General features: G+C 44.4%; 36 non-coding genes across 36 annotated transcripts; all 36 read right to left on the bottom strand.

Moving 5' to 3' along the window:
- Window positions 1-3,451: 3,451 nt before the first annotated feature.
- trnat-agu (transfer RNA threonine (anticodon AGU)) lies at window positions 3,452-3,525 on the bottom strand. Its single transcript has one exon. It is a non-coding gene; the product is annotated as a tRNA-Thr (tRNA).
- Window positions 3,526-3,727: 202 nt separating this feature from the next.
- trnat-ugu (transfer RNA threonine (anticodon UGU)) lies at window positions 3,728-3,801 on the bottom strand. The gene has a single exon. It is a non-coding gene; the product is annotated as a tRNA-Thr (tRNA).
- Window positions 3,802-4,058: 257 nt separating this feature from the next.
- Window positions 4,059-4,132, bottom strand: trnan-guu (transfer RNA asparagine (anticodon GUU)). Its single transcript has one exon. It is a non-coding gene; the product is annotated as a tRNA-Asn (tRNA).
- Window positions 4,133-4,491: 359 nt separating this feature from the next.
- On the bottom strand, window positions 4,492-4,565 carry trnat-agu (transfer RNA threonine (anticodon AGU)). Its single transcript has one exon. It is a non-coding gene; the product is annotated as a tRNA-Thr (tRNA).
- Window positions 4,566-4,767: 202 nt separating this feature from the next.
- trnat-ugu (transfer RNA threonine (anticodon UGU)) lies at window positions 4,768-4,841 on the bottom strand. The gene has a single exon. It is a non-coding gene; the product is annotated as a tRNA-Thr (tRNA).
- Window positions 4,842-5,107: 266 nt separating this feature from the next.
- On the bottom strand, window positions 5,108-5,181 carry trnan-guu (transfer RNA asparagine (anticodon GUU)). The gene has a single exon. It is a non-coding gene; the product is annotated as a tRNA-Asn (tRNA).
- Window positions 5,182-5,540: 359 nt separating this feature from the next.
- Window positions 5,541-5,614, bottom strand: trnat-agu (transfer RNA threonine (anticodon AGU)). Its single transcript has one exon. It is a non-coding gene; the product is annotated as a tRNA-Thr (tRNA).
- Window positions 5,615-5,816: 202 nt separating this feature from the next.
- Window positions 5,817-5,890, bottom strand: trnat-ugu (transfer RNA threonine (anticodon UGU)). The gene has a single exon. It is a non-coding gene; the product is annotated as a tRNA-Thr (tRNA).
- A 257-nt stretch (window positions 5,891-6,147) lies between these two features.
- On the bottom strand, window positions 6,148-6,221 carry trnan-guu (transfer RNA asparagine (anticodon GUU)). Its single transcript has one exon. It is a non-coding gene; the product is annotated as a tRNA-Asn (tRNA).
- Window positions 6,222-6,580: 359 nt separating this feature from the next.
- On the bottom strand, window positions 6,581-6,654 carry trnat-agu (transfer RNA threonine (anticodon AGU)). Its single transcript has one exon. It is a non-coding gene; the product is annotated as a tRNA-Thr (tRNA).
- A 202-nt stretch (window positions 6,655-6,856) lies between these two features.
- On the bottom strand, window positions 6,857-6,930 carry trnat-ugu (transfer RNA threonine (anticodon UGU)). Its single transcript has one exon. It is a non-coding gene; the product is annotated as a tRNA-Thr (tRNA).
- Window positions 6,931-7,196: 266 nt separating this feature from the next.
- trnan-guu (transfer RNA asparagine (anticodon GUU)) lies at window positions 7,197-7,270 on the bottom strand. Its single transcript has one exon. It is a non-coding gene; the product is annotated as a tRNA-Asn (tRNA).
- Window positions 7,271-7,629: 359 nt separating this feature from the next.
- Window positions 7,630-7,703, bottom strand: trnat-agu (transfer RNA threonine (anticodon AGU)). The gene has a single exon. It is a non-coding gene; the product is annotated as a tRNA-Thr (tRNA).
- A 202-nt stretch (window positions 7,704-7,905) lies between these two features.
- Window positions 7,906-7,979, bottom strand: trnat-ugu (transfer RNA threonine (anticodon UGU)). The gene has a single exon. It is a non-coding gene; the product is annotated as a tRNA-Thr (tRNA).
- A 257-nt stretch (window positions 7,980-8,236) lies between these two features.
- trnan-guu (transfer RNA asparagine (anticodon GUU)) lies at window positions 8,237-8,310 on the bottom strand. Its single transcript has one exon. It is a non-coding gene; the product is annotated as a tRNA-Asn (tRNA).
- Window positions 8,311-8,669: 359 nt separating this feature from the next.
- On the bottom strand, window positions 8,670-8,743 carry trnat-agu (transfer RNA threonine (anticodon AGU)). Its single transcript has one exon. It is a non-coding gene; the product is annotated as a tRNA-Thr (tRNA).
- A 202-nt stretch (window positions 8,744-8,945) lies between these two features.
- Window positions 8,946-9,019, bottom strand: trnat-ugu (transfer RNA threonine (anticodon UGU)). The gene has a single exon. It is a non-coding gene; the product is annotated as a tRNA-Thr (tRNA).
- Window positions 9,020-9,285: 266 nt separating this feature from the next.
- On the bottom strand, window positions 9,286-9,359 carry trnan-guu (transfer RNA asparagine (anticodon GUU)). The gene has a single exon. It is a non-coding gene; the product is annotated as a tRNA-Asn (tRNA).
- Window positions 9,360-9,718: 359 nt separating this feature from the next.
- Window positions 9,719-9,792, bottom strand: trnat-agu (transfer RNA threonine (anticodon AGU)). Its single transcript has one exon. It is a non-coding gene; the product is annotated as a tRNA-Thr (tRNA).
- Window positions 9,793-9,994: 202 nt separating this feature from the next.
- trnat-ugu (transfer RNA threonine (anticodon UGU)) lies at window positions 9,995-10,068 on the bottom strand. The gene has a single exon. It is a non-coding gene; the product is annotated as a tRNA-Thr (tRNA).
- Window positions 10,069-10,334: 266 nt separating this feature from the next.
- trnan-guu (transfer RNA asparagine (anticodon GUU)) lies at window positions 10,335-10,408 on the bottom strand. Its single transcript has one exon. It is a non-coding gene; the product is annotated as a tRNA-Asn (tRNA).
- Window positions 10,409-10,767: 359 nt separating this feature from the next.
- Window positions 10,768-10,841, bottom strand: trnat-agu (transfer RNA threonine (anticodon AGU)). Its single transcript has one exon. It is a non-coding gene; the product is annotated as a tRNA-Thr (tRNA).
- Window positions 10,842-11,043: 202 nt separating this feature from the next.
- trnat-ugu (transfer RNA threonine (anticodon UGU)) lies at window positions 11,044-11,117 on the bottom strand. The gene has a single exon. It is a non-coding gene; the product is annotated as a tRNA-Thr (tRNA).
- A 257-nt stretch (window positions 11,118-11,374) lies between these two features.
- On the bottom strand, window positions 11,375-11,448 carry trnan-guu (transfer RNA asparagine (anticodon GUU)). The gene has a single exon. It is a non-coding gene; the product is annotated as a tRNA-Asn (tRNA).
- Window positions 11,449-11,807: 359 nt separating this feature from the next.
- Window positions 11,808-11,881, bottom strand: trnat-agu (transfer RNA threonine (anticodon AGU)). The gene has a single exon. It is a non-coding gene; the product is annotated as a tRNA-Thr (tRNA).
- Window positions 11,882-12,083: 202 nt separating this feature from the next.
- trnat-ugu (transfer RNA threonine (anticodon UGU)) lies at window positions 12,084-12,157 on the bottom strand. Its single transcript has one exon. It is a non-coding gene; the product is annotated as a tRNA-Thr (tRNA).
- Window positions 12,158-12,423: 266 nt separating this feature from the next.
- Window positions 12,424-12,497, bottom strand: trnan-guu (transfer RNA asparagine (anticodon GUU)). Its single transcript has one exon. It is a non-coding gene; the product is annotated as a tRNA-Asn (tRNA).
- A 359-nt stretch (window positions 12,498-12,856) lies between these two features.
- Window positions 12,857-12,930, bottom strand: trnat-agu (transfer RNA threonine (anticodon AGU)). Its single transcript has one exon. It is a non-coding gene; the product is annotated as a tRNA-Thr (tRNA).
- A 202-nt stretch (window positions 12,931-13,132) lies between these two features.
- trnat-ugu (transfer RNA threonine (anticodon UGU)) lies at window positions 13,133-13,206 on the bottom strand. Its single transcript has one exon. It is a non-coding gene; the product is annotated as a tRNA-Thr (tRNA).
- A 257-nt stretch (window positions 13,207-13,463) lies between these two features.
- trnan-guu (transfer RNA asparagine (anticodon GUU)) lies at window positions 13,464-13,537 on the bottom strand. The gene has a single exon. It is a non-coding gene; the product is annotated as a tRNA-Asn (tRNA).
- A 359-nt stretch (window positions 13,538-13,896) lies between these two features.
- On the bottom strand, window positions 13,897-13,970 carry trnat-agu (transfer RNA threonine (anticodon AGU)). Its single transcript has one exon. It is a non-coding gene; the product is annotated as a tRNA-Thr (tRNA).
- Window positions 13,971-14,172: 202 nt separating this feature from the next.
- trnat-ugu (transfer RNA threonine (anticodon UGU)) lies at window positions 14,173-14,246 on the bottom strand. Its single transcript has one exon. It is a non-coding gene; the product is annotated as a tRNA-Thr (tRNA).
- Window positions 14,247-14,503: 257 nt separating this feature from the next.
- trnan-guu (transfer RNA asparagine (anticodon GUU)) lies at window positions 14,504-14,577 on the bottom strand. Its single transcript has one exon. It is a non-coding gene; the product is annotated as a tRNA-Asn (tRNA).
- A 359-nt stretch (window positions 14,578-14,936) lies between these two features.
- trnat-agu (transfer RNA threonine (anticodon AGU)) lies at window positions 14,937-15,010 on the bottom strand. The gene has a single exon. It is a non-coding gene; the product is annotated as a tRNA-Thr (tRNA).
- A 202-nt stretch (window positions 15,011-15,212) lies between these two features.
- Window positions 15,213-15,286, bottom strand: trnat-ugu (transfer RNA threonine (anticodon UGU)). The gene has a single exon. It is a non-coding gene; the product is annotated as a tRNA-Thr (tRNA).
- Window positions 15,287-15,543: 257 nt separating this feature from the next.
- trnan-guu (transfer RNA asparagine (anticodon GUU)) lies at window positions 15,544-15,617 on the bottom strand. Its single transcript has one exon. It is a non-coding gene; the product is annotated as a tRNA-Asn (tRNA).
- Window positions 15,618-15,773: the final 156 nt, after the last annotated feature.

Below are 15,773 nucleotides of genomic sequence, written 5' to 3'. Positions count from 1 at the left end.
AAATCTGAATTTTTAGGAAAAAAATCTGAATTTTTAGGAAATAAAATCTGAATTTTTAGGGGGAAAAAAATGAATTTTTAGGGAAAAAAAATCTGAATTTTTTGGCGAAAAATCTGAATTTTCAGGGGGAAAAATCTGAATTTTCAATTGTACTTCTAGAAGATTTTTTTCTTCCTTTTGGATTGTTTCCCCACTCAGTACCAGTTTCATACATGAAAAGGAAATCTATTAAAAAAAATGTAAAAATCATAATTTTTTGCCAGGTTTCTTCCACCTCGAAAAAAAAATCTGAATTTTTAGGAAAAACAATCTGAATAATTTTACTTCTAGAAGATGTTTTTCCTCCTATTAGACTTCTTTCCCCACTCAGTACCAGTTTCATATATGAAAAGGAAATCTATAAAAAAATGTAAAAGTCTTAATTTTTCTATAAAAATCTATAAAAAAATGTAAAAATCATAATTTTTTGCCAGGTTTCTTCCACCTAGAAAAAAAAAATCTGAATTTTTAGTGAAAAAAATCTGAATATTTTAGTGGAAAAAATCTGAATTTCTAGGGGAAAAAAATCTGAATTTTTAAGAAACAAAAACCTGAATAATTTTACTTCTAGAAGATGTTTTTCATCCTATTGGATTGGCACACACACACACACATTCACACATGAAAAGGAAATCTATGAAGAAAAAGAAAAATCATAATTTTTTTGCCAGGTTTCTTCCATCTAGAAAAAACAATCAGAGTTTTTAGGGGGAAAAAATCAGAGTTTTTAGGGGGGGGAAATCTGAATTTTTTGGAGAAAAATCTGAATTTTTTGGAGAAAAATCTGAATTTTTTGGAGAAAAATCTGAATTTTTTGGAGAAAAATCTGAATTTTTTTGGGAAAAATCTGAATTTTCAATTGTACTTCTAGAAGATGTTTTTCTTCCTATTGGATTGTTTCCACACTCATTACCAGTTTCATACATGAAAAGGAAATCTACAAAAAAAAATTGTAAAACTCATAATTTTTTGCCAGGTTTCTTCCACCTGGAAAAAACAATCTGAATTTTTAGGAAAATAAATCTGATTTTTTAAAGAAAAAAACCTGAATAATTTTACTTCTAGAAGATGTTTTTTCCTCCTATTACACTTCTTCCCCCACTCAGTACCAGTGTCACACATGAAAAGGAAATCTATGAAAAATGTAAAAATCATAATTTTTTGCCAGGTTTCTTCCACCTGGAAATAAAAATTCTGAATTTTTAGTGGAAAAAATCTGAATTTTCAGGGGGAAAAATTTGAATTTTCAATTGTAGATATTTTTCTTCCTATTGGATTGTTTCCCCACTCAGTACCAGTTTCACACATGAAATGAAAAAATCTATAATTTTTTTTAAAAATTATTAATTTTTTTGCCATGTTTCTTCCACCTGGAAATTTTGGGGGAAAAAATCAGAATTTTTAAGAAAAAAAATCTGAAGTTTTAGGAAAAACAATCTGAATTTTTAGGGGGAAAAAGTCAGAATTTGTAGGAAAAAAATCTGAATTTTTAGGGGAAAAAATCTGAATAATTTTACTTTTAGAAGATGTTTTTCCTCCTATTAGACTTCTGTCCCCACTCAGTACCAGTTTCATATATGAAAAGGAAATCTATAAAAAATTTAAAAATCGTAATTTTTCTATAAAAATTTATAAAAAATGTAAAAATAATAATTTTTTGCCAGGTTTCTTCCACTTAGGAAAAAAAAAATGAATTTTTAGGAAAAAAAATCTGAATTTTTTGGAGAAAAATATGAATTTTCAGGGGGAAAAATATGAATTTTCAATTGTACTTCTAGAAGATGTTTTTCTTCCTATTGGATTGTTTCCCCACTCAGTGCCAGTTTCATACATGAAAAGGAAATCTATGAAAAATGTAAAAATCATAATTGTTTTGCCAGGTTTCTTCCATCTAGAAAAAAAAACTGATTAATTAGGAAAAAAAATCAAAATTTTTAGGAAAAAAAATCAGAATTTTTAGGAAAAAAAATCTGAATTTTTAGGGAAAAAAATCTAAATTTTGAAGAAAAAGACTTGAATAATTTTACTTCTAGAAGATGTTTTTCCTCCTATTAGACTTCTTTCCCCACTCAGTACCAGTTTCACACATGAAAAGGAAATCTATAATGTTTCTTCCACCTGGAAATTTTGGGGGAAAAAAATCAGAATTTTTAGGAGAAAAAAATCTGAAGTTTTAGGGAAAAAAATCTGAATAATTTTAGTTTTAGAAGATGTTTTTCCTCCTATTAGACTTCTTGCCCCACTCAGTACCAGTTTCTTATATGAAAAGGAAAACTAGAAAAAAAATTAAAAATCTTAATTTTTTGCCAGGTTTCTTCCACCTGGAAAAAAAAATCTGAAATGTTGACACATTTTCACACACGAAAGAGAAATCTATAAATCATTTTCAAAATCATAATTTTTTGCCCGATTTCTTCCACCTGGAAAAATATGATTCTGAAATTTTTGGGGAAAAAAATCTGAATTTTTAAGAAAAAATCTGAATAATTTTACTTCTAGAAGATGTTTTTCATCCTATTGGATTGGCACACACACACACACACATTCACACATGAAAAGGAAATCTATGAAGAAAAAGAAAAATCACAATTTTTTTTGTCAGGTTTCTTCCACCTAGAATTTTTTTTTTTTAATAAATAGGGAAAAAATCTGGATATTTTAGTGGAAAAAAATCTGAATTTTTAGGAAAAAACATCTGAATTTTTAGGGGAAAAAATCTAATTCTTTAAGAAAAAAACGGAATAATTTTACTGCCAGAAGATGTTTTTCCTCCTAATAGACTTCTTCCCCGACTCAGTACCAGTTTCACACATTAAAAGAAAAAATGTATAACATTTTTTAAAAATCCTCATTTTTTTTGCCAGAAAAAAATCTAATGAATTTTTAGGGGAAAAATGATCTGAAGTTTTAGGGGGAAAATTCTGAATTTATATTAAAAAAAACCTGAATTTTTAGAGAAAAAATCTGAATAATTTTACTTCTACAAGATATTTCCTCCTATGGGATTGATTACACACTCATCCCCACTTTCACACATGAAAAGGAAATCTATGAAAAAAACAAAAAGAATGATCATAATTTTATGTCAGGTTTCATTCAACTAGAAAAAAAATCTGAATTATCAGGAAAAAAAATCTGAATTCTATTACTTATAGAAGATGTTTTTCCTCCTATTTCCCTTGTTTCGCCACTCAGTACCAGTAAAACATTTTTTTTCCCTCGTTTTTTCCTCCTAGAAAATCTTTTTTAATTTGTAGGGGGAAAAAATTATTATTTCTCTTCTAGGAGATGGTTCAAACATGAAAGACGAAATCTATAAAATTGAGAAAAGAATGATTTTTCCTGTCAGCATGAATTAAAAACATTAACAGTAGTTTTAGTCCTCTACAAACCTCGTCGAAAAAGTACAGAAAGGCACCGCTAGGATTTGAACCCAGGAACTCCTGTTTACTAGACAGGCACTTTGACCAACTAAGCCACGGCGCCTTCATTCGCAGTCCTCTCGCAGAGTCTTATATGAACCATCAAATCACACCAAATCAGATCAAACATGTTTGGAGATAGATGCGTCGTTATTTGGTCAGGACGAGAAAAAGGACATGGTAGAGTCAGTCTAGCGGTGGGTGCCCTGTTCGATAGGGGTCGTCAAAGAAGATGCCCGGGAATCAGGATATACAACGGGGAAGGCAGGCACCGCTGGGATTCGAACCCAGGATCTCCTGTTTACAAGACAGGCACTTTGACCAACTAAGCCACGGTGCCATTAGTTTGGATCTTTTTACACAGTTTCATCGGAACAATTGGATCTATCCGGATCGCGAGTCAGCCTTCAGCTCTAGACTGGCATGTAGTGGCGGCAAAGCCTCTCGGGCCTCTGCAGAACAATGACGGAATTTCCTGTGAGGTCAAGGGACATCGTGGCACTGGGTCTTTGGACAAAAGTCCTGCTTGACTTCAAGGTGGACAACTAAGTTTAGATACTTGGTTGGCCCTGGATTTTGAACGGAACAAGGACTCCCCGTCCCTGGGTGGGCTCGAACCACCAACCTCTCGGTTAACAGCCGAGCGCGCTGGCCGATTGCGCCACAGAGACATGCCTCGGTCATTGCACAAGAAACATCGTGCGTCGTCTTCTTCCCAAATGAGTCCCGCTATGCTGAGCCAACTTGCGCTTTTGATGTAATCAAAGAATCCCCTCTAATTGGAGTGATGCCACAGTCTAGTAGATTGCTACCAAACTACCTGTCAAAACTAATGGCCTTTCACTGTTCTTTCCAAGACAAGGACACAACACAGCTGTTTGTTTTCTTCTCAAACATGTCTCTGTTTTTCATTTCCGGGTTCTTCCAGAGGACATTCTTGATCGGTTGTGTTTTGCCTGAAGTCGCACTGAATGCACATGAGATAACAGTGGTTTTAGTCCTCTGCAAACTTCTTTGAAAAAGCCAAGGAAGGCACCGCTGGGATTTGAACCCAGGATCTCCTGTTTACTAGACAGGCACTTTGACCAACTAAGCCACGGCGCCTTCATTCTCAGTCCTCTCGCAGAGTCTTATATGAACCGTCAAATCACACCAAATCAGATCAAACATGTTTGGAGATAGATGCGTCGTTATTTGGTCAGGACGAGAAAAAGGACATGGTAGAGTCAGTCTAGCGGTGGGTGCCCTGTTCGATAGGGGCCGTCAAAGAAGATGCCCGGGAATCAGGATATACAACGGGGAAGGCAGGCACCGCTGGGATTTGAACCCAGGATCTCCTGTTTACAAGACAGGCACTTTGACCAACTAAGCCACGGCGCCATTAGTTTGGATCTTTTTACACAGTTTCATCGGAACAATTGGATCTATCCGGATCGCGAGTCAGCAGAATCAGCCTTCAGCTCTAGACTGGCGTGTAGTGGCGGCAAAGCCTCTCGGGCCTCTGCAGAACAAGGACGGAATTTCCTGTGAGGTCAAGGGACATCGTGGCACTGGGTCTTTGGACAAAAGCCCTGCTTGACTTCAAGGTGGACAACTAAGTTTAGATTCTTGGTTGGCCCTGGATTTTGAACGTAACAAAGACTCCCCGTCCCTGGGTGGGCTCGAACCACCAACCTCTCGGTTAACAGCCGAGCGCGCTGGCCGATTGCGCCACAGAGACATGCCTCGATCCTCGCACAAGAAACATGGTGCGTCGTCTTCTTCCCAAATGAGTCCCGCTATGCTGAGCCAACTTGCGCTTTTGATGTAATCAAAGAATCCCCTCTAATTGGAGTGATGCCACAGTCTAGTAGATTGCTACCAAACTACCTGTCAAAACTAATGGCCTTTCACTGTTCTTTCCAAGACAAGGACACAACACAGCTGTTTGTTTTCTTCTCAAACATGTCTCTGTTTTTCATTTCCGGGTTCTTCCAGAGGACATTCTTGATCGGTTGTGTTTTGCCTGAAGTCGCACTGAATGCACATGAGATAACAGTGGTTTTAGTCCTCTGCAAACTTCTTTGAAAAAGCCAAGGAAGGCACCGCTGGGATTTGAACCCAGGATCTCCTGTTTACTAGACAGGCACTTTGACCAACTAAGCCACAGCGCCTTCATTCTCAGTCCTCTCGCAGAGTCTTATATGAACCATCAAATCACACCAAATCAGATCAAACATGTTTAGAGATAGATGCGTCGTTATTTGGTCAGGACGAGAAAAAGGACATGGTAGAGTCAGTCTAGCGGTGGGTGCCCTGTTCGATAGGGGCCGTCAAAGAAGATGCCCGGGAATCAGGATATACAACGGGGAAGGCAGGCACCGCTGGGATTCGAACCCAGGATCTCCTGTTTACAAGACAGGCACTTTGACCAACTAAGCCACGGTGCCATTAGTTTGGATCTTTTTACACAGTTTCATCGGAACAATTGGATCTATCCGGATCGCGAGTCAGCCTTCAGCTCTAGACTGGCATGTAGTGGCGGCAAAGCCTCTCGGGCCTCTGCAGAACAAGGACGGAATTTCCTGTGAGGTCAAGGGACATCGTGGCACTGGGTCTTTGGACAAAAGCCCTGCTTGACTTCAAGGTGGACAACTAAGTTTAGATTCTTGGTTGGCCCTGGATTTTGAACCGAACAAGGACTCCCCGTCCCTGGGTGGGCTCGAACCACCAACCTCTCGGTTAACAGCCGAGCGCGCTGGCCGATTGCGCCACAGAGACATGCCTCGGTCATCGCACAAGAAACATCGTGCGTCGTCTTCTTCCCAAATGAGTCCCGCTATGCTGAGCCAACTTGCGCTTTTGATGTAATCAAAGAATCCCCTCTAATTGGAGTGATGCCACAGTCTAGTAGATTGCTACCAAACTACCTGTCAAAACTAATGGCCTTTCACTGTTCTTTCCAAGACAAGGACACAACACAGCTGTTTGTTTTCTTCTCAAACATGTCTCTGTTTTTCATTTCCGGGTTCTTCCAGAGGACATTCTTGATCGGTTGTGTTTTGCCTGAAGTCGCACTGAATGCACATGAGATAACAGTGGTTTTAGTCCTCTGCAAACTTCTTTGAAAAAGCCAAGGAAGGCACCGCTGGGATTTGAACCCAGGATCTCCTGTTTACTAGACAGGCACTTTGACCAACTAAGCCACGGCGCCTTCATTCTCAGTCCTCTCGCAGAGTCTTATATGAACCGTCAAATCACACCAAATCAGATCAAACATGTTTGGAGATAGATGCGTCGTTATTTGGTCAGGACGAGAAAAAGGACATGGTAGAGTCAGTCTAGCGGTGGGTGCCCTGTTCGATAGGGGCCGTCAAAGAAGATGCCCGGGAATCAGGATATACAACGGGGAAGGCAGGCACCGCTGGGATTTGAACCCAGGATCTCCTGTTTACAAGACAGGCACTTTGACCAACTAAGCCACGGCGCCATTAGTTTGGATCTTTTTACACAGTTTCATCGGAACAATTGGATCTATCCGGATCGCGAGTCAGCAGAATCAGCCTTCAGCTCTAGACTGGCGTGTAGTGGCGGCAAAGCCTCTCGGGCCTCTGCAGAACAAGGACGGAATTTCCTGTGAGGTCAAGGGACATCGTGGCACTGGGTCTTTGGACAAAAGCCCTGCTTGACTTCAAGGTGGACAACTAAGTTTAGATTCTTGGTTGGCCCTGGATTTTGAACGTAACAAAGACTCCCCGTCCCTGGGTGGGCTCGAACCACCAACCTCTCGGTTAACAGCCGAGCGCGCTGGCCGATTGCGCCACAGAGACATGCCTCGATCCTCGCACAAGAAACATGGTGCGTCGTCTTCTTCCCAAATGAGTCCCGCTATGCTGAGCCAACTTGCGCTTTTGATGTAATCAAAGAATCCCCTCTAATTGGAGTGATGCCACAGTCTAGTAGATTGCTACCAAACTACCTGTCAAAACTAATGGCCTTTCACTGTTCATTCCAAGACAAGGACACAACACAGCTGTTTGTTTTCTTCTCAAACATGTCTCTGTTTTTCATTTCCGGGTTCTTCCAGAGGACATTCTTGATCGGTTGTGTTTTGCCTGAAGTCGCACTGAATGCACATGAGATAACAGTGGTTTTAGTCCTCTGCAAACTTCTTTGAAAAAGCCAAGGAAGGCACCGCTGGGATTTGAACCCAGTGTCTCCTGTTTACTAGATAGGCACTTTGACCAACTAAGCCACAGCGCCTTCATTCTCAGTCCTCTCGCAGAGTCTTATATGAACCATCAAATCACACCAAATCAGATCAAACATGTTTGGAGATAGATGCGTCGTTATTTGGTCAGGACGAGAAAAAGGACATGGTAGAGTCAGTCTAGCGGTGGGTGCCCTGTTCGATAGGGGCCGTCAAAGAAGATGCCCGGGAATCAGGATATACAACGGGGAAGGCAGGCACCGCTGGGATTCGAACCCAGGATCTCCTGTTTACAAGACAGGCACTTTGACCAACTAAGCCACGGTGCCATTAGTTTGGATCTTTTTACACAGTTTCATCGGAACAATTGGATCTATCCGGATCGCGAGTCAGCCTTCAGCTCTAGACTGGCATGTAGTGGCGGCAAAGCCTCTCGGGCCTCTGCAGAACAAGGACGGAATTTCCTGTGAGGTCAAGGGACATCGTGGCACTGGGTCTTTGGACAAAAGCCCTGCTTGACTTCAAGGTGGACAACTAAGTTTAGATTCTTGGTTGGCCCTGGATTTTGAACCGAACAAGGACTCCCCGTCCCTGGGTGGGCTCGAACCACCAACCTCTCGGTTAACAGCCGAGCGCGCTGGCCGATTGCGCCACAGAGACATGCCTCGGTCATCGCACAAGAAACATCGTGCGTCGTCTTCTTCCCAAATGAGTCCCGCTATGCTGAGCCAACTTGCGCTTTTGATGTAATCAAAGAATCCCCTCTAATTGGAGTGATGCCACAGTCTAGTAGATTGCTACCAAACTACCTGTCAAAACTAATGGCCTTTCACTGTTCTTTCCAAGACAAGGACACAACACAGCTGTTTGTTTTCTTCTCAAACATGTCTCTGTTTTTCATTTCCGGGTTCTTCCAGAGGACATTCTTGATCGGTTGTGTTTTGCCTGAAGTCGCACTGAATGCACATGAGATAACAGTGGTTTTAGTCCTCTGCAAACTTCTTTGAAAAAGCCAAGGAAGGCACCGCTGGGATTTGAACCCAGGATCTCCTGTTTACTAGACAGGCACTTTGACCAACTAAGCCACGGCGCCTTCATTCTCAGTCCTCTCGCAGAGTCTTATATGAACCGTCAAATCACACCAAATCAGATCAAACATGTTTGGAGATAGATGCGTCGTTATTTGGTCAGGACGAGAAAAAGGACATGGTAGAGTCAGTCTAGCGGTGGGTGCCCTGTTCGATAGGGGCCGTCAAAGAAGATGCCCGGGAATCAGGATATACAACGGGGAAGGCAGGCACCGCTGGGATTTGAACCCAGGATCTCCTGTTTACAAGACAGGCACTTTGACCAACTAAGCCACGGCGCCATTAGTTTGGATCTTTTTACACAGTTTCATCGGAACAATTGGATCTATCCGGATCGCGAGTCAGCAGAATCAGCCTTCAGCTCTAGACTGGCGTGTAGTGGCGGCAAAGCCTCTCGGGCCTCTGCAGAACAAGGACGGAATTTCCTGTGAGGTCAAGGGACATCGTGGCACTGGGTCTTTGGACAAAAGCCCTGCTTGACTTCAAGGTGGACAACTAAGTTTAGATTCTTGGTTGGCCCTGGATTTTGAACGGTACAAGGACTCCCCGTCCCTGGGTGGGCTCGAACCACCAACCTCTCGGTTAACAGCCGAGCGCGCTGGCCGATTGCGCCACAGAGACATGCCTCGGTCATCGCACAAGAAACATCGTGCGTCGTCTTCTTCCCAAATGAGTCCCGCTATGCTGAGCCAACTTGCGCTTTTGATGTAATCAAAGAATCCCCTCTAATTGGAGTGATGCCACAGTCTAGTAGATTGCTACCAAACTACCTGTCAAAACTAATGGCCTTTCACTGTTCTTTCCAAGACAAGGACACAACACAGCTGTTTGTTTTCTTCTCAAACATGTCTCTGTTTTTCATTTCCGGGTTCTTCCAGAGGACATTCTTGATCGGTTGTGTTTTGCCTGAAGTCGCACTGAATGCACATGAGATAACAGTGGTTTTAGTCCTCTGCAAACTTCTTTGAAAAAGCCAAGGAAGGCACCGCTGGGATTTGAACCCAGGATCTCCTGTTTACTAGACAGGCACTTTGACCAACTAAGCCACGGCGCCTTCATTCTCAGTCCTCTCGCAGAGTCTTATATGAACCGTCAAATCACACCAAATCAGATCAAACATGTTTGGAGATAGATGCGTCGTTATTTGGTCAGGACGAGAAAAAGGACATGGTAGAGTCAGTCTAGCGGTGGGTGCCCTGTTCGATAGGGGCCGTCAAAGAAGATGCCCGGGAATCAGGATATACAACGGGGAAGGCAGGCACCGCTGGGATTTGAACCCAGGATCTCCTGTTTACAAGACAGGCACTTTGACCAACTAAGCCACGGCGCCATTAGTTTGGATCTTTTTACACAGTTTCATCGGAACAATTGGATCTATCCGGATCGCGAGTCAGCAGAATCAGCCTTCAGCTCTAGACTGGCATGTAGTGGCGGCAAAGCCTCTCGGGCCTCTGCAGAACAAGGACGGAATTTCCTGTGAGGTCAAGGGACATCGTGGCACTCGGTCTTTGGACAAAAGCCCTGCTTGACTTCAAGGTGGACAACTAAGTTTAGATTCTTGGTTGGCCCTGGATTTTGAACGTAACAAAGACTCCCCGTCCCTGGGTGGGCTCGAACCACCAACCTCTCGGTTAACAGCCGAGCGCGCTGGCCGATTGCGCCACAGAGACATGCCTCGATCCTCGCACAAGAAACATGGTGCGTCGTCTTCTTCCCAAATGAGTCCCGCTATGCTGAGCCAACTTGCGCTTTTGATGTAATCAAAGAATCCCCTCTAATTGGAGTGATGCCACAGTCTAGTAGATTGCTACCAAACTACCTGTCAAAACTAATGGCCTTTCAATGTTCTTTCCAAGACAAGGACACAACACAGCTGTTTGTTTTCTTCTCAAACATGTCTCTGTTTTTCATTTCCGGGTTCTTCCAGAGGACATTCTTGATCGGTTGTGTTTTGCCTGAAGTCGCACTGAATGCACATGAGATAACAGTGGTTTTAGTCCTCTGTAAACTTCTTTGAAAAAGCCAAGGAAGGCACCGCTGGGATTTGAACCCAGGATCTCCTGTTTACTAGACAGGCACTTTGACCAACTAAGCCACGGCGCCTTCATTCTCAGTCCTCTCGCAGAGTCTTATATGAACCATCAAATCACACCAAATCAGATGAAACATGTTTGGAGATAGATGCGTCGTTATTTGGTCAGGACGAGAAAAAGGACATGGTAGAGTCAGTCTAGCGGTGGGTGCCCTGTTCGATAGGGGCCGTCAAAGAAGATGCCCGGGAATCAGGATATACAACGGGGAAGGCAGGCACCGCTGGGATTCGAACCGAGGATCTCCTGTTTACAAGACAGGCACTTTGACCAACTAAGCCACGGTGCCATTAGTTTGGATCTTTTTACACAGTTTCATCGGAACAATTGGATCTATCCGGATCGCGAGTCAGCCTTCAGCTCTAGACTGGCATGTAGTGGCGGCAAAGCCTCTCGGGCCTCTGCAGAACAAGGACGGAATTTCCTGTGAGGTCAAGGGACATCGTGGCACTGGGTCTTTGGACAAAAGCCCTGCTTGACTTCAAGGTGGACAACTAAGTTTAGATTCTTGGTTGGCCCTGGATTTTGAACCGAACAAGGACTCCCCGTCCCTGGGTGGGCTCGAACCACCAACCTCTCGGTTAACAGCCGAGCGCGCTGGCCGATTGCGCCACAGAGACATGCCTCGGTCATCGCACAAGAAACATCGTGCGTCGTCTTCTTCCCAAATGAGTCCCGCTATGCTGAGCCAACTTGCGCTTTTGATGTAATCAAAGAATCCCCTCTAATTGGAGTGATGCCACAGTCTAGTAGATTGCTACCAAACTACCTGTCAAAACTAATGGCCTTTCACTGTTCTTTCCAAGACAAGGACACAACACAGCTGTTTGTTTTCTTCTCAAACATGTCTCTGTTTTTCATTTCCGGGTTCTTCCAGAGGACATTCTTGATCGGTTGTGTTTTGCCTGAAGTCGCACTGAATGCACATGAGATAACAGTGGTTTTAGTCCTCTGCAAACTTCTTTGAAAAAGCCAAGGAAGGCACCGCTGGGATTTGAACCCAGGATCTCCTGTTTACTAGACAGGCACTTTGACCAACTAAGCCACGGCGCCTTCATTCTCAGTCCTCTCGCAGAGTCTTATATGAACCGTCAAATCACACCAAATCAGATCAAACATGTTTGGAGATAGATGCCTCGTTATTTGGTCAGGACGAGAAAAAGGACATGGTAGAGTCAGTCTAGCGGTGGGTGCCCTGTTCGATAGGGGCCGTCAAAGAAGATGCCCGGGAATCAGGATATACAACGGGGAAGGCAGGCACCGCTGGGATTTGAACCCAGGATCTCCTGTTTACAAGACAGGCACTTTGACCAACTAAGCCACGGCGCCATTAGTTTGGATCTTTTTACACAGTTTCATCGGAACAATTGGATCTATCCGGATCGCGAGTCAGCAGAATCAGCCTTCAGCTCTAGACTGGCATGTAGTGGCGGCAAAGCCTCTCGGGCCTCTGCAGAACAAGGACGGAATTTCATGTGAGGTCAAGGGACATCGTGGCACTCGGTCTTTGGACAAAAGCCCTGCTTGACTTCAAGGTGGACAACTAAGTTTAGATTCTTGGTTGGCCCTGGATTTTGAACCGAACAAGGACTCCCCGTCCCTGGGTGGGCTCGAACCACCAACCTCTCGGTTAACAGCCGAGCGCGCTGGCCGATTGCGCCACAGAGACATGCCTCGATCCTCGCACAAGAAACATGGTGCGTCGTCTTCTTCCCAAATGAGTCCCGCTATGCTGAGCCAACTTGCGCTTTTGATGTAATCAAAGAATCCCCTCTAATTGGAGTGATGCCGAAGTCTAGTAGATTGCTACCAAACTACCTGTCAAAACTAATGGCCTTTCACTGTTCTTTCCAAGACAAGGACACAACACAGCTGTTTGTTTTCTTCTCAAACATGTCTCTGTTTTTCATTTCCGGGTTCTTCCAGAGGACATTCTTGATCGGTTGTGTTTTGCCTGAAGTCGCACTGAATGCACATGAGATAACAGTGGTTTTAGTCCTCTGCAAACTTCTTTGAAAAAGCCAAGGAAGGCACCGCTGGGATTTGAACCCAGGATCTCCTGTTTACTAGACAGGCACTTTGACCAACTAAGCCACGGCGCCTTCATTCTCAGTCCTCTCGCAGAGTCTTATATGAACCATCAAATCACACCAAATCAGATCAAACATGTTTGGAGATAGATGCGTCGTTATTTGGTCAGGACGAGAAAAAGGACATGGTAGAGTCAGTCTAGCGGTGGGTGCCCTGTTCGATAGGGGCCGTCAAAGAAGATGCCCGGGAATCAGGATATACAACGGGGAAGGCAGGCACCGCTGGGATTCGAACCCAGGATCTCCTGTTTACAAGACAGGCACTTTGACCAACTAAGCCACGGTGCCATTAGTTTGGATCTTTTTACACAGTTTCATCGGAACAATTGGATCTATCCGGATCGCGAGTCAGCCTTCAGCTCTAGACTGGCATGTAGTGGCGGCAAAGCCTCTCGGGCCTCTGCAGAACAAGGACGGAATTTCCTGTGAGGTCAAGGGACATCGTGGCACTGGGTCTTTGGACAAAAGTCCTGCTTGACTTCAAGGTGGACAACTAAGTTTAGATACTTGGTTGGCCCTGGATTTTGAACGGAACAAGGACTCCCCGTCCCTGGGTGGGCTCGAACCACCAACCTCTCGGTTAACAGCCGAGCGCGCTGGCCGATTGCGCCACAGAGACATGCCTCGGTCATTGCACAAGAAACATCATGCGTCGTCTTCTTCCCAAATGAGTCCCGCTATGCTGAGCCAACTTGCGCTTTTGATGTAATCAAAGAATCCCCTCTAATTGGAGTGATGCCACAGTCTAGTAGATTGCTACCAAACTACCTGTCAAAACTAATGGCCTTTCACTGTTCTTTCCAAGACAAGGACACAACACAGCTGTTTGTTTTCTTCTCAAACATGTCTCTGTTTTTCATTTCCGGGTTCTTCCAGAGGACATTCTTGATCGGTTGTGTTTTGCCTGAAGTCGCACTGAATGCACATGAGATAACAGTGGTTTTAGTCCTCTGCAAACTTCTTTGAAAAAGCCAAGGAAGGCACCGCTGGGATTTGAACCCAGGATCTCCTGTTTACTAGACAGGCACTTTGACCAACTAAGCCACGGCGCCTTCATTCGCAGTCCTCTCGCAGAGTCTTATATGAACCATCAAATCACACCAAATCAGATCAAACATGTTTGGAGATAGATGCGTCGTTATTTGGTCAGGACGAGAAAAAGGACATGGTAGAGTCAGTCTAGCGGTGGGTGCCCTGTTCGATAGGGGCCGTCAAAGAAGATGCCTGGGAATCAGGATATACAACGGGGAAGGCAGGCACCGCTGGGATTCGAACCCAGGATCTCCTGTTTACAAGACAGGCACTTTGACCAACTAAGCCACGGTGCCATTAGTTTGGATCTTTTTACACAGTTTCATCGGAACAATTGGATCTATCCGGATCGCGAGTCAGCCTTCAGCTCTAGACTGGCATGTAGTGGCGGCAAAGCCTCTCGGGCCTCTGCAGAACAAGGACGGAATTTCCTGTGAGGTCAAGGGACATCGTGGTACTCGGTCTTTGGACAAAAGCCCTGCTTGACTTCAAGGTGGACAACTAAGTTTAGATTCTTGGTTGGCCCTGGATTTTGAACGTAACAAAGACTCCCCGTCCCTGGGTGGGCTCGAACCACCAACCTCTCGGTTAACAGCCGAGCGCGCTGGCCGATTGCGCCACAGAGACATGCCTCGATCCTCGCACAAGAAACATGGTGCGTCGTCTTCTTCCCAAATGAGTCCCGCTATGCTGAGCCAACTTGCGCTTTTGATGTAATCAAAGAATCCCCTCTAATTGGAGTGATGCCACAGTCTAGTAGATTGCTACCAAACTACCTGTCAAAACTAATGGCCTTTCACTGTTCTTTCCAAGACAAGGACACAACACAGCTGTTTGTTTTCTTCTCAAACATGTCTCTGTTTTTCATTTCCGGGTTCTTCCAGAGGACATTCTTGATCGGTTGTGTTTTGCCTGAAGTCGCACTGAATGCACATGAGATAACAGTGGTTTTAGTCCTCTGTAAACTTCTTTGAAAAAGCCAAGGAAGGCACCGCTGGGATTTGAACCCAGGATCTCCTGTTTACTAGACAGGCACTTTGACCAACTAAGCCACGGCGCCTTCATTCGCAGTCCTCTCGCAGAGTCTTATATGAACCATCAAATCACACCAAATCAGATGAAACATGTTTGGAGATAGATGCGTCGTTATTTGGTCAGGACGAGAAAAAGGACATGGTAGAGTCAGTCTAGCGGTGGGTGCCCTGTTTGATAGGGGCCGTCAAAGAAGATGCCCGGGAATCAGGATATACAACGGGGAAGGCAGGCACCGCTGGGATTCGAACCCAGGATCTCCTGTTTACAAGACAGGCACTTTGACCAACTAAGCCACGGTGCCATTAGTTTGGATCTTTTTACACAGTTTCATCGGAACAATTGGATCTATCCGGATCGCGAGTCAGCCTTCAGCTCTAGACTGGCATGTAGTGGCGGCAAAGCCTCTCGGGCCTCTGCAGAACAAGGAAGGAATTTCCTGTGAGGTCAAGGGACATCGTGGCACTGGGTCTTTGGACAAAAGCCCTGCTTGACTTCAAGGTGGACAACTAAGTTTAGATTCTTGGTTGGCCCTGGATTTTGAACGGAACAAGGACTCCCCGTCCCTGGGTGGGCTCGAACCACCAACCTCTCGGTTAACAGCCGAGCGCGCTGGCCGATTGCGCCACAGAGACATGCCTCGGTCATCGCACAAGAAACATCGTGCGTCGTCTTCTTCCCAAATGAGTCCCGCTATGCTGAGCCAACTTGCGCTTTTGATGTAATCAAAGAATCCCCTCTAATTGGAGTGATGCCACAGTCTAGTAGATTGCTACCAAACTACCTGTCAA

This window comes from Pagrus major, chromosome 9 (genome assembly GCF_040436345.1).
Source record: "Pagrus major chromosome 9, Pma_NU_1.0".
NCBI classification, from domain to species: domain Eukaryota; kingdom Metazoa; phylum Chordata; class Actinopteri; order Spariformes; family Sparidae; genus Pagrus; species Pagrus major.
The sequence above is the reverse complement of the archived record's forward strand: the minus strand, read 5'-3'. Positions and strand labels throughout refer to the sequence as shown.